This window comes from Semicossyphus pulcher, unplaced genomic scaffold (assembly GCF_022749685.1).
Source record: "Semicossyphus pulcher isolate SPU_LCO1_2020_fin unplaced genomic scaffold, fSemPul1.0.p SCAF_16, whole genome shotgun sequence".
Lineage (NCBI taxonomy): Eukaryota > Metazoa > Chordata > Actinopteri > Labriformes > Labridae > Semicossyphus > Semicossyphus pulcher.
Window position 1 is genome coordinate 11,159,277 of NW_027211670.1, and position 16,556 is coordinate 11,175,832.

The window sequence follows — 16,556 nt, forward strand, 5'->3', positions numbered from 1 at the left end:
TTATTATTGGTCATGATTTTCAAATAACAGCCACTTATATTACCTGGCAGGTCTATGGACATGCACATCTAATACATATTTCATTTATAGTGTGGTGGCTATAAACAGTGCTGTGTTCTTTATTGTTTTTTGCTGTACTGCAGCAGAGGAAGCAAAGACTATAAGATAAATGTGCTGACTTTGAGCTTTGAAGGTGTTCGGGGAGGATTATTGGGTGAGAAATGTTGGAATCTCAGCCATTTACCCCTGAGGGCCATGTATAAAAAGCGCTCCACTTCCCCCACAGTTCAGTGGATATTGATGTTAACACCATTAGACCTGAGAGTCAGCACAATAACCCCATAGCCATTGTTTCATTTGTTGCACTGTATGTACTGTACAAATAAATCGTTTCATAGTTTAAAAATGTGCAAAACAGCACTTTTAATGTCCTTCAGAAGTTACAACTTTTATGCACACTTTTAATAAAAAGCTTGTCTAATTGTACCAACAAGCAACATACTATCAGTCTGTTCTTTGTCCTGTGGTCTGTCCATACAATTTGATTCTTTTCCATCATAAAATATATCTTACTCCATTGATTGACAGTGGCCCTCTCTTTACCCTTCTTACCATGTTCTTCCTGCAGGATTTACAGACATCAGAGAAACTGAGTCCCCCTACAGCTGCATAATGATATTCAGGACTCCTGGAGCTAATGGAAGCTGCAGTATGCAACATCTGTGCACACTGCGTTGTATTTACATCTTTCCTGGAAGCTACTGCAAAGACAGTGAATAATTCAACAACTCCAAAAGTCAGGGGTTCATCAACAAACAACAGGTACTTGTAGGAGCCAAACTAGAGCAGGTGACAGCTGCTTCTCACACACAAGAAACCTTTATACTTGGGGTGTAACATTTTCATATATATGCATATTAAAGGAAAAGAAAGACCCAAAATGCATACTGATTGTTTCACCGGACAGTCAAATGTAGTTAATGATATCATTCAAAGTATAAATCGATGCCAGTTAAGTCTTCAAATCTGTAACAAAAAAAACACTGACTGAGATCCAGGTGTAGTTGTCTGTCTAGGTAGATTGCCATTGTGTCCCATGGACTGTATAAAAAGATGGACGACTTGACAGCTCCCTAAAAGTGAAGCCAAAACATTTCAGGCGCCCCCTGCTGACTGGCTGCAGTATAGGTCATAAAGCCCGCCTCCTCCATGTTAACAGATGGGACATGAGTCAAACTATAAAATCAAAATACACGACAAATACATTTTTCTCAAACATGGTTTCTGTCATTATAGTTGGTTCTTATCATGCTGATTACGTCCAAGTGTTCATCTTTCTGACAAGTATTTTTAATTAGTTATTTGATGCTGTCAAAATGATGATTGACAGCTCTGTTGACAAATCCGGCTCCTGCATGCGAGCTGTTCCAGATTAGCAGAGTAGAGGAGGAACGGCGAGAGGAGACGTAACTAAAACAATCACTACAGTCACTGAAGTTTCCATACCTGTTTCAGACCAGCACAAGAAGCTGTTTTGCTGTTGAATGCGCCAATGTGACGGATCTTTGTTGTTTTTTCGGTAAGTTAAGTGTGTTTTTGGGGTAGCGCTAACGCAGGGGTCTCCAACCCTGCTCCTGGAGAGCTACCTTCCTGCATGTTTTAGGTTTCTCTGTACTCTAACACACCTGATTCAAATGTTTTGCTTATTATCAATCCCCTGAGATGCCTTAGTTGGTTGATGATGAGCAGATCATTCAAATCAGGTGTGTTGGCGTACGGAGCAGGGTTGGAGACCCCTGCGCTAACGTCATTAGCGTGGCTCAACCAGCCAATCTCTACTGGCTCCAAATACGCAGGACAGCAGCACCCGCTACAGGGGTGTTTTAGCTTCTGTTTTGTACAACATGAGCCGGTTGAGACGCGTCGTCCATCGTTATATACATTCTTTGGTGTGTCCTGGTTGGCGTGTCTTTCCCTCTACACACTCCCCTGTCAAAGAAATGGGAGAACAGGCCATGCTAAATTAAGAGGAAGAAGAGAAAGAATCAATGCCTAGGCTCTCAGTGTTGAATGACATATAATGATATACCTCTTGGTCACTTGGGGTACAAACATTAACGTCATTCGTTTCTACAAATTGAAAACTCTCAAGTAAGCGTCGTAATGTGATCTGGGAGTGCACTGTTCCCTTCTCCTCACAGTGTTCCCTTTCAATTATCCTTCATTTATCAATACTCTCTCTTTCTCCCCCTCATTTCCTCCAATCTCTCTTGTCACACATGCACACACACACTGTACATGATAACAGCCTAAAAGCTATTTGGTGGTTAATGGGCTTATCTCCCGAGAAGTGCGCTGTTATAGTTTCATGATAGCCCTCAGCTGGTGTGTTTGGGAGCTTTGTGTCATTATGCAGAGCTTTTCTTTGAGTCGTACAGCCGAGTTCAGCTGATGTAAAGAAGTACTTCAGAAGCATGATTTAAGGAAAGCACAGCAGAGAGGGTTTGATTCAATATGAAGCAAACACGGAGCCTTACATTTCTGGCCTGGTGGATATCAGTCAATGGTAATGCAGTAACCTGATTTGTCCAACCACTCCAGCGTTCTTATCTGTCTTCCTCTGCTATGCTGCCCACTCTCCTGACCTTGGCATGATAATAATAGGGCTGAGGAGCTTCAGCTGGAGTCCATCGAAAGTAGTGGAGTGAATGTACACAGGTACACCCACAGCTGCACACATGAATGAAGGTGAAGCAGTTTGTTTTTGCACTTGGCATCTACCGCGGGAAAAAATGATTGATCTCTTTAAAGAAATATAAAAGTATGTGCCAGCTGCCCCCAGCCTTTATTCACACATACAGTAAAGGATCGGACCGGCTAGCTTCAAAATAGAACATGTTCGAGGCCTCTGTACCGGACAGAATCGTGAACAGGAGCTGTATTACGAGTTGTTTTGGGAGATAAGATTCACAATTCCATCGCTCCATCAAAGCTGTAAGCATAAACATCATCGAAAGGATTAGCCAGACTCAGATTTCAAACTAATTACTCCACCAAATTAAAAGAATATATTGACATGTGGGGAAATACGCATAACAGCTTAAGCAAGAAGATCAATACCAAGCTCGTGTCGCTCTTTCAGGGTTTCCTGAGGCACAGAAGTGCTTTGATCTAAATGTTAACACTGGCAGTGAGTTAGCATGCTAACATCTGGCAATGCTGCCATTAGTTCGGACATCACTTGGTCATTTACCAATGTTACATAAACCAATGTTTTGTGGGGATCAATAATCAAGATGCCCACATGATCCTGATTTTTTTTCATGCCAATCCATCCAACAGTCGTGGAGATAAATCACTCCAGAACCATTATTGTCAATCTCACGACACAGTCTGTCAAGTTCGCTAAGGTTATGTTTTTGCTTTCCTTTTATCCACATCGTCACTTCCTGTTTTATTTTGAAATTCGCCCTTGTCTCTAGCTGTGTCCTAATTCAGAGGCTGCATCCTTCAAAGGACGTATTTAAAGGCCGATTGCGTCACAGCGGTGCGTCGAAGGCTGATCCATTTCGAAGGCTCCTTCAGACGCCGCTGACAAATGTGTCCTCCTCTCCGCGGGCCACGAAGGATCCATCGGGAGTTAAACAGATGAGGGATACAGTTTAAATGTGAACGTTTTTGGTTTCAACTCGATCAAATAGCTAGCGATACAAATATTAAATAAAACTAAGGAGCCGTGAAACAAATTATCTTCAAAATAATAGGTTGGGTCGAGAGATCTAGCTACCTGTTGCGTTTGTTGACGCTAAGTTAAGGGTGGACGCAAACAGGAAATCCTCCGTAGACCAGACCACCTCATTTCAGTTTGGCCTTAGCGGTCTATGGACAATGAATGACTCATCCCCCTAATTAGACCCACCTGTGTTTTGTTTCCTCTTGATTACCTGTGCATATACACCCTTTGAGTTGTCCCTCTCATTGCAAGTTCGTTCCTTGGAGTTGTTCAGTCCAGCATTTTCCTAGTGAGTTATTGTGTTTGACCTTAGCCTGATTTTTGACTTTGCGTTTTGCCTGCCCCTTTTGAATTATTGCTTGCAAATGCCTGTGTACTGGACCTGGACTGGATCTGTTGTTCCACTGGTCGTGTCATCATCAGGACTAAAGGAAAGATCAGAGGATCCCCTAAATCAGAGCGCTTTATTCTGTATGACACAAGTCAATAAACTGAAACGTTTTGATGGGAACATAAATTAAATTTCACATCATTTCTTTCAGCTTTGGAAGCATATAAAAGAGGAACATCATGGTGGCCCTCGACGTAAAGTCAGGGAATCATTAAAGTCATTAGGGCGTATCCTCTGAGGATCATGAATGTCTTTACAAAACTGAATTATAATCCATCTGCTAGTTGTTGAGAGGTTTTTAGTCTAAACCAAAGGCCCACAAACAGACCGACAAACATGGCATCCACACAGCATTTATGCTAGCATGGCTTCAAATCATTGAATCAGTCAATAGCTGTGTCTCGATTCAGGGGCTGCATCCGTCGAAGGCCACGGTCTACAAAGGATGAGTCATTCGTAGCCCGGAGGAGGATTTCCTGTTTGCATCACCAGCCGTTCCCGCCCTCCTTGCGCCACCTAACGCTCCTCCTGTCGCCTAGCAACAGGTAGCTAGCGGGCTAACTAGCAATCATAACTAACATCATGTAAATATTATTTTAAAGATTATTTGTTTCAAGGCCCCTTTCGGTTTACATTTGTATCGCTAGCTATTCGATTGACTTGAAACTAAACACTTCTCGCCATCTTGCTTGATTTGGCGCGCAATGAATCTCGGGATACATTGGGCAGTGAAGGATGCACCCGATGGATCCTTCGTGGCCCGGGACAAACGCACTTTCAGTTTATTTAACATTTGTATCGATAGCTATTCGATTGAGCTGAAACCAAGAACTTTTCCTGTGACGCAATCGTGCTTTAAATACGTCCTTCAAAGGCCCTGAATTTGGCCTCAGCTACAGCGAGAAGAAACAAACAGCTCTCAAGACAAACACTCTGTGATACTCTCTGACTATGCACATTTGGTCTGAGCTGACCAGGCTAAAGGCAACTTAATGGTGTCTGAAGCTGACTGGTACATGCACAGAACGATTTATGCGAACATCAATTCCTGCCTCGGTTAGTATTGAGGTCATGGTACTCTATATTTCACTCTGCCGGCTGATGAAGCTGTTAATCCAATCTGCTTCCTTTGTTGAATCCATATGAGGATTGACCTTGCTGAAGTTTCTTTAAGTGAGAGTACAGAACTTACTCTGCACGCTGTGTTGCTTTTGCTTCAAATGGTAAGCTGGTAAATATTTAAAACACCTTATTGTTACACTTCCAACAATTAGGTGTAAACAATCAGCCAATCAAGTGGCGTCACTGACTGTGCTGTAAGTCACCTTAAATGTTAAGCTGTTAGCTTCCTGCCAACACAGGATAGAGGTTGTCGAAGCTGCCTTCCACTGCCCTTTAAAGGTAATTAATAATTCTTAGTCCTTCATTGTGTTTCTCAGACGTATTCACAATGACAGCCAGGGAGGGGTGTTCACCTTAAAGGTCACGTTACACAACTCCAAGGACACTGCTTGAAATGTGATGGTCAAAACATGAGCCTGAGAGAAAAGTGAATAAAAATGTCTTCAGTGCTGTAAATGTTAGAGGTGAACTTTGGATGTATATACTTCCAAGAACACTGTTTGCTGTATACACAGGTAAAATCTTTCTTTATCATCTAGGTCTCTTTTCTTACCTGTTTTTTTAATATGATCTTCTAAAATTTGTTCTTCCTTCAACCGTTAACTGACATTGTCACACTGTCATTACACACAAATTGCCTGAGCTAAATACCCACAATGAACATCATGCTGTAATTTCATTTTCCTCATTTTCCTCATAATTTCATTCTACTTGCGTGTTTTTATATCACGAATCACATTAAACTCTACATGCCCGACTTCCCGATGATCATCTAACACCCGCAGAAAGAAATGGTAATCGTTTATCCTGTGAAATAATTACTCAGAAACCCCTAGGTGAACTCGAGTGTAATCACTTAAACAAACCCACAATGGAGAACACACTTTGACTTTTTCTCAAGGAACATCCATCCATTCATTATCTATACCGCTTATCCTGTTCAGGCTCACGGGGGGGCTGGAGCCTGTCCCAGCTGTCATTGGGTGAGAGGCGGGGTACACCCTGGACTGATCACCAGTCAATCACAGGACTGACACGTAGAGAGACAGACAACCTTTTAAACTCACACTCACTCGCAATTTTAGAGTAGCCTATTTACATAACAAGCACAGGGAGAACATGCAAACTCCACACAGTAAGGCCCACTACGTTCGAACCAGGGACCTACTTGTTGTGAGGCGACGGTGCTAACGACTGCACCACTGTGCTTCCAAGTTTCAGGACTTTATGCTTAGCTAACTGTCCCATGGCTGTAGATGCAATTGAGTCAGACTATCAGGCTTAGGTATTACTATACAGCTCTATTTTTGCAGTCCCATGTTTCAACATTACACCCATAATTGAAACATTTCATAGTCATCTCATATACTCCGTGATACCTGTGGAGTAGCTTAGCATAATTAATATTAAAAAAAGGGACTAAAAGGGCAAGAGCAGCAGTCATCCAGGAGGTTAGGTTGTCTTCATATAATAACCTCTGTCTTAATTTTTCATTAAATAGGGGGTATTTTGCTGTTCCACATTTAAGACATATATAATTTTACAGTGTTGGATGTCCATACTTACTGCTGTGGATGCCAGGTTTCAGACATTTTTTTTTTTTTTGTGATGTCACAAAGTGCAGCCTCAAAGTGCGGCCAATTAGAAGAAAGTGGGCTTGTAGGGGCGGGGTTTCTTAAAGGGACAGAGCTGACTGAGTCGTTTCAGGCAGAGCCTGTATGAGGGCCTGCACAGAGCACCAGTGTGAGAAAAATTAGGAGTTTTTTACTGTAAATGATGCTAAGCTACTCCACAGGTATCACAGAGTGAAATATAAAGTTTGAAATTAACAAAGTACCCCCCCTTTTAAGTTGAGCTTGATTCTTATTTTTTTAATTATATACCATCCAGCTATTCTTTTATGTTATTCTGTGTATGGTTTTATCTCTGCTCATATCTGTTTTATTCTTCTATTCTATTCTTATGTTTTATGTATTTTAATATTTGTGTATTATTGTCATATCGTGTATATGGATGCCCTTGGTTGCACAGCACTTTGGTCAACATGAGTTGTTTTTAAATATGCTTTATAAATAAACTTGACTTGACTTGTCTTTGGTGGCTGGAGGAAGGAATGAAGAAAAGAGATTACTAATGTATACTGTAAATAATGTCTATAAAATACAAGCCCTTCTATGGAAAAAAAGAAAGTAAATAAACAGCATTTGTTTATCTCTGACCTTAATGTCTGCGAAGCAGCACTATCCTTATCTGACACAGGATTAAACGACCCCTTTGACAGCTATTAACGGATCTATGACACATCAAGTCTCTTTCTCCCCCGACAGACAGAAAACACAGGGCCATCAATAAATAAACAGGAAGGCAGGTGGTATTTAGAGCGCGGGTGTCCAGCTACTTTGCTAACGTCTCTCAACAGTTTCAGTTGGGTGACTATTTTTGGATGCTAAGTACTTAGTATTCCCTGTTTCAAACTGCCCACTAGTAGGTACTAGAAAAGAAGAAGTCTGTGTGCGTCTGTGTGTTAGTGCGTCACAGGGCTAGAAAGCAATACCAAAAGCTAAAAATGTGTTACTTTTTCTTCAATTAGCCGGAAATTATGTACTAAGAAAATCCATTTTAAAGATCACTACTTAGTTAAAACTTCCAAGTAGTCAATGGAAAGTCTTCTACATCAACATTATGGGCTACATTTGCTAAACCAAGCTACTTAAGTAGTCAGATTATCTTGTGTACACTATCTTGATATTTAAAGGAGTGGTTCAAAATTTTGGGAAACGATATTGAGGCCTACAACTCTTTAATCTTTCTGTAGCTGTGTCCCAATTCAAGGGCGAAGGACGTATTTTAAGGCCGATTGTGTCAAAGCTGCGCATCGAAGGCTCCTTCAGATGCGGCTAACAAAACGAGATGGCTGGACTGGAAGTTTTTGGTTTCAACTCAATCGAATAGCTAGCGTTACACATGTTTGAACAAAACACAAAGGGCCCTTAAAATAAATGTATTTAAAATAATAGGTTAAGTTACGTGACGTTAGTTATGCTAACTAGTTAGCCCACTAGCTTCCTGTTGCTAGGCGTCAGGAGCGGTGTTTGGTGACGCAAGGGTAAGGGCGGGAACAGCTGGTGACACAAACAGGAGATGCTCTGTAGGGCCGTCTCATTTCAGTTCAGCTTTAGCGGTCTACGGAGGCTACGAATGACTCATCCTCTGTAGACCGCCTCCTTCGAAGGCTGCAGCCCCTGAATTGAGACACAGCATGTGTATTGTGAAGCTACAGGCAGGAGACAGTTAGCTTAGCTTAGCATAGCTTAGCTTACCAAAAGCTTGCGGACTTGGAAAGTCTACGGGTAAGCATCTGTAAAACTCATGTAATATTGGATTTGATTCTTTTATCTAAAAAGAAAAAAGTGGCAAACTACACCCATTGGATTATTCTTATGAGCCCTTTTAGAGGCCCCAAACTCTATGTTGGGAACCTCTGATTTAAACACATCAAATACATTAACTAGTTTGTCTCTTTTGGAGTTATGAATTTCAAACAGCATCATACACTGTGAACCAACTGGAGAATAAATCCATTTGCTTTTGCTAAAGATTCAAGACTCCAGGCCACTGTAGCTCTGTCAGAGGGGAATTCAACAAGGATCAATGAATATCTTCACCACTTTCATATTGCCACTCTATTGTTCGCTTAATATCAATGATATCAGACTTCAAAGACAAGGCTCTTCACAGGGAAGATGAGGTGCAGTGACCCCTCTGTTCCCGACAGATGCAGGGAAATCCTTTTAATACACCTTTCTCACAGTTTCTGATTAAAAGGCGCCAGACAGGTAAGGAAATAAAGAAATAAAGCAGAGCAATGTTGGATTCACAAAGACAAGGCAGGACTTTGATCTTACTCAGGAGCGAGGAGTAAGCTGGGAGCTAGAGACAGAAGAGTGTGTGTGATTATGTGTGCTTATACAGACAGTATGCGAGTTTGTGTGTTTTTCTGAGCAGGCAAGAGTTGGATAGAAAAAGAGAATAAAAGGGCAAGATCTCATTTATATGACTCCCTTTGTTCCACAGTATACAGAAAAGGCTAATGGCAGAACATTCCCACGCTGCTAAGATGACTGTAGAAATGTTTGTACTAGTATTTTCTAAGCAGATTTACTCTCAGTGTATTTGCTTTATTCTCCATCCAGCCATTTACTTTGATGCCAGTCTAAGGGTTTGAAGCTCAAATGCTGTTATAATGTTGTACTGCTATGTTCCAGGTTTGAAATCGTATAAACTCTTGAGAACCTGAAAAATTGCTTGAATTTCACTGCTTCTCGATTAATCAGCATCTGAAGAGACAACGTAAAGTGAAAATCAAAAGAGGGGCATTCAGCCATATTTCAAGCTAAAACGACATGTTTAATATCCAATTAGGTACTGAAAGCTAAGTAACCAAAGCAAGTATTCAACCAATTCCTAGTTAGTGTTACTACTAGTTAGCAAATGTTACTGTTAGTTACATTACTGTTAGTTTGCTAATGCTACTAATAGTGAGCTAACATTACTGTTAGTTAGCTAATGTTACTGTTAGTTAGCTAAAATTACTGTTCGCTAGCTAACATTACTAACAGTGATCTAACATTAGTGTTAGCTAGCTAAAGTTACTATTAGTTAGCTAAAATTACTGTTAGCTACCTAATTCTAAGCTTAATCCAAAAGGCCACCGGACTTGACTGAAGTTCTTGAAAACGTTTACCTGAAAAGGCTTCTTTAGTTCTGGATTAAGCTTAGAATTATCCTGACCTGGATGAACGAGATCCTTCACAGAATGTTAGCTAGCTAATGTTACTGTTAGTTATCTAACATTGTTATTAGCCAAGACAAATGTAAGTCTGTCCTATAGTATCTTTTATTGACTATTAAATTGTAATGTAAGCTAGAAAGTAGCCTACGTTGAATGCCAATGTTAGCTGTTGTCTAACGTAAGTTATTAAATATGTTGTTTTCACTAGAAAAATTGGCAAATGTCACTCTGGATTTTCACTATGCTTTATCCTTCAGAAGTCAATCAATAGAGAAGTGGTGAAATTATCACATTTGTCAGATTCCCTTAGTTTATATGATTTACGAACCTGGCTGGCTAGCTTTCCACACTGAGTCTGACATTAAAAGAAATTGGCCGCCATGTGAATACCGGTATGGTGAATAAATGGTCCAGATGTGCCACCTGCACAGGTTTCAGGGTAACTGAGACAGAGCCTCAGCCAGCTTTGAGAGACTTGCTGCTCGAGAGAAAACTGTGAGGAGAAAAAAAAACACTTTGATCCACTTGAAAGTGGAGTCTATCAGGACTAATGCTTGGTTGATAATGCATACAGCGCTCGTCTAGCTGCCAACCACAGCAGAGCATTCAAAGTAATCTGATAAAGCCGGGGGAGACTGACTGCCAGTGCACTCTCCTCTGTCGATGAGGACTGTAATCCTATTTTCTCCTGTTTCACTGTCATACGCTCTTCCACCAATCTGATCGCCTTCTAATCGACAAAACCAGCCACATAACCTCAGGGTTGTAAAAAGAGTGGATAGGCTATAGATCATCAACAGTGAACAGCAAGTAATCTGAGCTTCTCATGGGGACAGGGCGACACAGATACATCATGGGGGTTTTGTCAATCAATCAATTGACCTTGCTATGTCATACGAAAGTAAAACAGCATGAAAACGTAGAGATCCTGTGATCATCCTCTCAACTATTGAGATAGTCCTTTTTCTTGGACATACCTTTATGACAAGTCCACAAAGGCGTCAGACCTCTAAAAAGCTCAACCTAAAGCTAATCAGCAAAGCAACTATTTGGAGGGTTAAAAAAATGTTAATATAAAACATGGCAGCCCAGTAACCATAGGCCTCGCCTGCAGGTACAACTAAGAAGGCCGAGGTGAAGTAGATGTAGGGACAAACAAAAGTGTTTGGATGTTTAATGGTTTTAGACTTTTGGATCTAATTGACTCCAACATTGTGAACTATGTCCAACAGTGTGCCCTTGAAGACCCTATAATAAGAGCATTATGTACAGTACAACCTTTGTCCAACATATAAATAGATTGCTCAAATGATGCATGAATAATGACGGGGGAGTAAAAACACTCCACACTCTCAGTGATCACACCTTATATTAAAGGGGGGGTATTATGCTCATTTCATGCTTCAAACTTCACTCTGTGATACTTGTGGAGTAGCTTAGCATAATTTACAATTAAAAAACTCACACTCACACTGGTGCTCTGTACAGGCCCTAATACTGAAACGACTCAGTCAGCTCTGTCCCTTTAAGAAACCCCGCTCCTACAAAACCACTTTCTTCTGATTGGCCAGCTCTCCACACCTTTGTGACGTCACAAAGTGCAGCTTGTAGAAAAAACTGTGTGAAACCTGGCATTCACAGCAGCCTGCAGACTGAGCTGAGAAGCCTGGAGATTACTCCAACATACTTTTACCTACAGATTTGAGACTTCATCCACGTTTAGTCTGAACATCCAACATTGTAACATTATATATATGTCTTAGAATGTGAAACAGCATAACACCCCATCTTTAACATCTTATTGTACACCCTAAGAAAAGGTACTACATTTTTTTTGGTAAACATGAAGGAAGTTTTATTTTCCTGTTTCCCTTACTGTTATCTGGACGCTGCCTGGAGTAATATCAGCAACATTACTGTTTAATTTATTAATTAAAGTTTAAATCTAAACCAACACAGGGACAGTCTACATGACAGGGCCTTAAGATTAGCCTTAAATGCAAGAACAACCTAAAGTGGCGTTTCATAAAATCAAATCACTTTAAAATACTTGCAGCATCAGCAAACTGGGGTCTTATTGCCTAATTTAACTTGGTGGTAATCCAGACTTTCTTGCTTACAGCTTACATTGTTCAAAACTGAGACAAGAGAAGCAAGTTTTGAAGTATTGAAATTTTCCTTTTATGGAGCATTGCACTGGAAAAGTAAGTAATATTTCACTCTTACTGGTCACATAAGACATTGTATGGAACCACAGAAAGAAAGAAAGAGCCTATAGCCGCTGTAAATCATTCACAGTCTGTCATTCCATGGAACCAGGGAAGGAGTTTGGGTGGAGTGTCCCACTTTATTGATTTTAATTCCATTAATACCTTATGACTGACTTCCCTTGGCAGACTCTCCCAGACCAGAGCCCACATACGCTTGTTTTCATGGTGGATTTGATCAGGCTTCCTTATCGGCTGGCAGCAGGCAGGAAAGGGTGCAGGAGATCCACGGCCCCTGGATGCCCGGCTGCATGCTTGAAACAACAAGATCAGATGAAGAATGATTAGTGAGGGCTGCCAACCAGAACGCCCCATACATGAGGTTATTTCTGTTTGTGTGTGTGTCTGAGAGAGAGAGAGAGAGAGAGAGAGAGAGAGAGGGTGTGTGGCTAGTTAAAGCTCCTGTGAGAACTTTTTCACTGCTCATGAAACAGACTAAAATTAATTCTGATTACTCTATATCACCTACAAAAGCAAACCAGATCATCAGCGACAAGATTAATTATTTCTTTATAATTATTTTTAATGTCTGAAACTGCTGGTGGGGGGTAGGTGTCAGACGAAGCGATTAACTGCACGCTGCCTTTGTTTACATTTCCAGAGCAAAAATTTAAAGTGAGTGATACATATGACTGTTAAAGAAAGCAGGATGAGATTTTTGTTAAAAACCACCAATTCAGCATGTACACGACAAAATCAGCAAAGAGATAAGAGGTACAGCTTTGTCCACAGGGGGCGCCAAAATCAACACAAACTAAAAGTTCCCCACAGGAGCTTTAAGGGAGGGGGGCTGCTTACTTTACTGGCACCTAATGCATGCACATCAAATCTACTTCACTCACAGCAAACAGCAGATGCGCATGAATGAATGCAGTCAGTCACAACATTATAATTTTGCATAAAGCACCGGAAGCAATTTTTTTTTTTGCGTAAAAGGATTACGCGCCACGTTTCTGCCATTTTAAACTTTACATTCATATTTTTGTCACACGCAGGATCGGTGTCAGCGTGACACCGCCATCAGAGACCGTCTTGCCCTCGCGCTGGCTCCAGCAATGTTGCCCAGTTTTGTGGTTGCGTGGAAACTAAAACTGCTGCACCGAGCGAGCCCTGCCTGAACTGTAGGAGCATTTCCAGTGGCGCTTCGTGGTTGTCAGAGCGGCTCTCAGCGCAAGTTTAACGAGCAGCAAGAGGAGCCTGATGGAAGCGAACCAAAACATTGTCAAGACCGCCTGTTTGGGAGCGCTCTGATCTGATCCGAGGGGCGATTTCATTGTGCAGCACTTGCTGAGAAACGCATGATGAAAAGGAGAGGGAAAGCGGCAAGGACGTGAGTGTTACGCATGTGTTTTCTTTATGATATTTACGCATTTATAATCCTCCGAAGAGTTACTGTTTTTCCTGTTTTAATGCGGGTTTCTAAATGTGAAACAAGCACTGGCTGACTTAAACAGGATGAAAGACAAACTTAATGAGGGTATCACTTCCCACGAGGCATCGCCTTTATCTCCTTTTCCTTCAGTTGCTCTCAGATGCTTGTTGCTTATGAGCAGAATTTACATTTCTTTAATTCAGCATATTAAATGTCCTTAGCTTGTGTTGATATTAACATGAATAAAAGTAATTATAACAGTGTTGCTTTATAATTGCACTTTATGTTGAGGGTTTGAAAATGGAAGTTAATCATGAGGAGATATTCAAACTGACAACCATCACTAGAGATCAAACCCTCACTGATCTGTAACATAATGTACATGAAATGCCATTACACTATCTAAAGACTTGGCTGTTATTCTGTAACGGTTTATTTTTGACATAATAATCAGTTAAATTCATTAAGATTATTCGGTGGGGGTAAAAATGGGGTCTTCAGGTAGAGTGCAAATCTGCCAAATGCTGTGTTGTCTAAAGAACTAAAACGACCTCTCTAGTAATCCAGCTTGACATTGACTGAAGGGATGGGGAGTGGATAGAGCTAAAAGCACTGAAATATGATTACAGTTGCATAAAAAAAAAAAGCCTGCGTTTCAAGTGAAACATGTCAGCGATGCTTTATTTCCCTGCCTCCCTTTCTGTCATCCACACCCCCCATTGATAAACCAGCAGCTTATTTGCCATTCATGCGATGCTTGCAGCTGTGATCGGATGCCAGGAAGAGGTCAGATTCATGCATGAAAAACACGGAGTCACCAAATACAAATAGCGTAATAAATTTGTTTTTGCGTTTTCGAATGCCTCTGACGGTTTGAGTCCAAATGACTGCTCCTCATGTGATTGGCTCCAGAGATTTGCTTGTACAGCACTGACAGCATGAATTTATGACGTGAGAGACTGACCTTTGGCTGCAAGAGCGTTATTTATTACAGAAATAGGCATTGACTTTAGGAACATTGACAAAGGCTTCAGCTGATTTAGAGGCCAATTTTTACAGTGTATGGCAGTGGGATGGTGTAATTTGTTATAAGGGTGAGACCATTAGTGAAATTAATCTTTTATTGCCAATGATGTTTTTAGGAAGCGCATTTTGGATGGAAAACCGATTCTGAAATGTTTTTATATTGGCGCCGCACCCTTCGACTCATTACACCCTTTCATGTTCTCACTTCTCTTCTTTCAATAGCAGCTATCTTCATCAGCTGTCCCTGTTGCTCACCAACATTTGCCCCTTTCCCTGATATCTCATTAGTGTCACGCACTGTTCTCCCCGTTGTTATCGTAATGTTACCCCTCTCCTTAAATCCTCTTGATATCATTCTTTCTCCGTGCTCATGTGTCCAATTACCCTCCTTGCCCAAATGCTTTCTCCTCCTCCGTCACTGGCCTTCTGCTCTCCCCCATTATCTCTCAGCAAACCATCCGGCTGGCATGCCACGAGGAAAGTATAGGCTTTACGGGGCCATAATGTCACCCGTTTAGTTAAGCTGTTTTCCTTTCACTCTGCTGACATGTAGTGCAGAAGAGCTCCTTCGTTTAAAAAAAGATATTCAGATGAACGTTTCATGTCGGAAAGAGGCAAACTCCTTCAGCTTCAATCTCCCCCAATGGCTTGTCATTTGGGTTCTTTGGCGCGTGTCTCTTAACCAACGTAACACAATGAGTGTTATTAGCTGTGTCTCGTAGACAAATCATCTGTCCCCTTTACACACACATACACACCAACATTGCCACAACACTCCGCCCTCTACCCTCTAACGTCATGTGATACTTAGAGATACTTAGAGATCGATTTCATTTTTTAATCTTGGTAAGTGGATCTTGCCCAGTCTCCTGCCATTTTGAAGAAATAAAGAAGTCCGGTTGAACTCTGCGGTTCCTCTTTGTTTCAAAGAAGAAAGGCCTTTAGGTTGTCTTGTTTTGTTGGCCTCGGTACCGTTTATAGCATTAGCATTTACCCCCAACAAAAGGATTGGGTGGCCAACACTGATGCTACACTGACTTAAGGAGTTTTTCCTTAAGAGGATTAGTAACAGGATAGGAGGTAGCCCTGATCAGCTATTAATGAAGTGTGTTAGGGCGGGTACACCTGCTATTTTCAAAGGCTTACATACAAAATATACAGTGTAATTTACAGGACGCACAGACTGTGTGTTACTTGCACTTCTGACGAGCCACTGAACACCAAGCAAGCATTGTTTAAAAGGTTTATTTAGTTATTTCTGTAAAATGGCAGCTTAAGTCATAGACACACTGATTTGTATAACATAATAATAAATATATAACATTAAAAATCCAGTTTGTTTTAATGTTGGTTCAGAACATTTTCTACCTCACAGTGTCACATCTATGTCATGATAATGCTGGTCTCTGTGTGCTGAAATAGTCCTGCATCGCAGGGATGTCAATTATAAAAGACACACAGTGACACCAAAGGATTTTCCGAGCTTGTTTATTGTGTTTGGCATGAAGGGATTGTTTGATCCTTAGACTATCCTGGAAATACAACAGAAGTGCAGTCGTTTCTGGCCAGCAACATGCTGAAACGAGCATGCAGCGTTCCCGCTGCCTCCTCACTGCAATTAGACAAGCTACTGTAACCCCCCACTTCTGTGGTAAATAACACAGTGTTCTCTGCAGAACATTGTTAATCAGAAATGTTTGGCATGAAACAAGTCATTTGCAATCTGTATTTTCCTTTTTTTAGTCCTCCCACTGTGCTAATGTGACATTCTGTTGTTTTTACGTCATAGGCTCAACAGCTACTGGGGAGGTTGATGTTGACTTCACCCCTTGCATCAAGGTGGTCCATCCTGG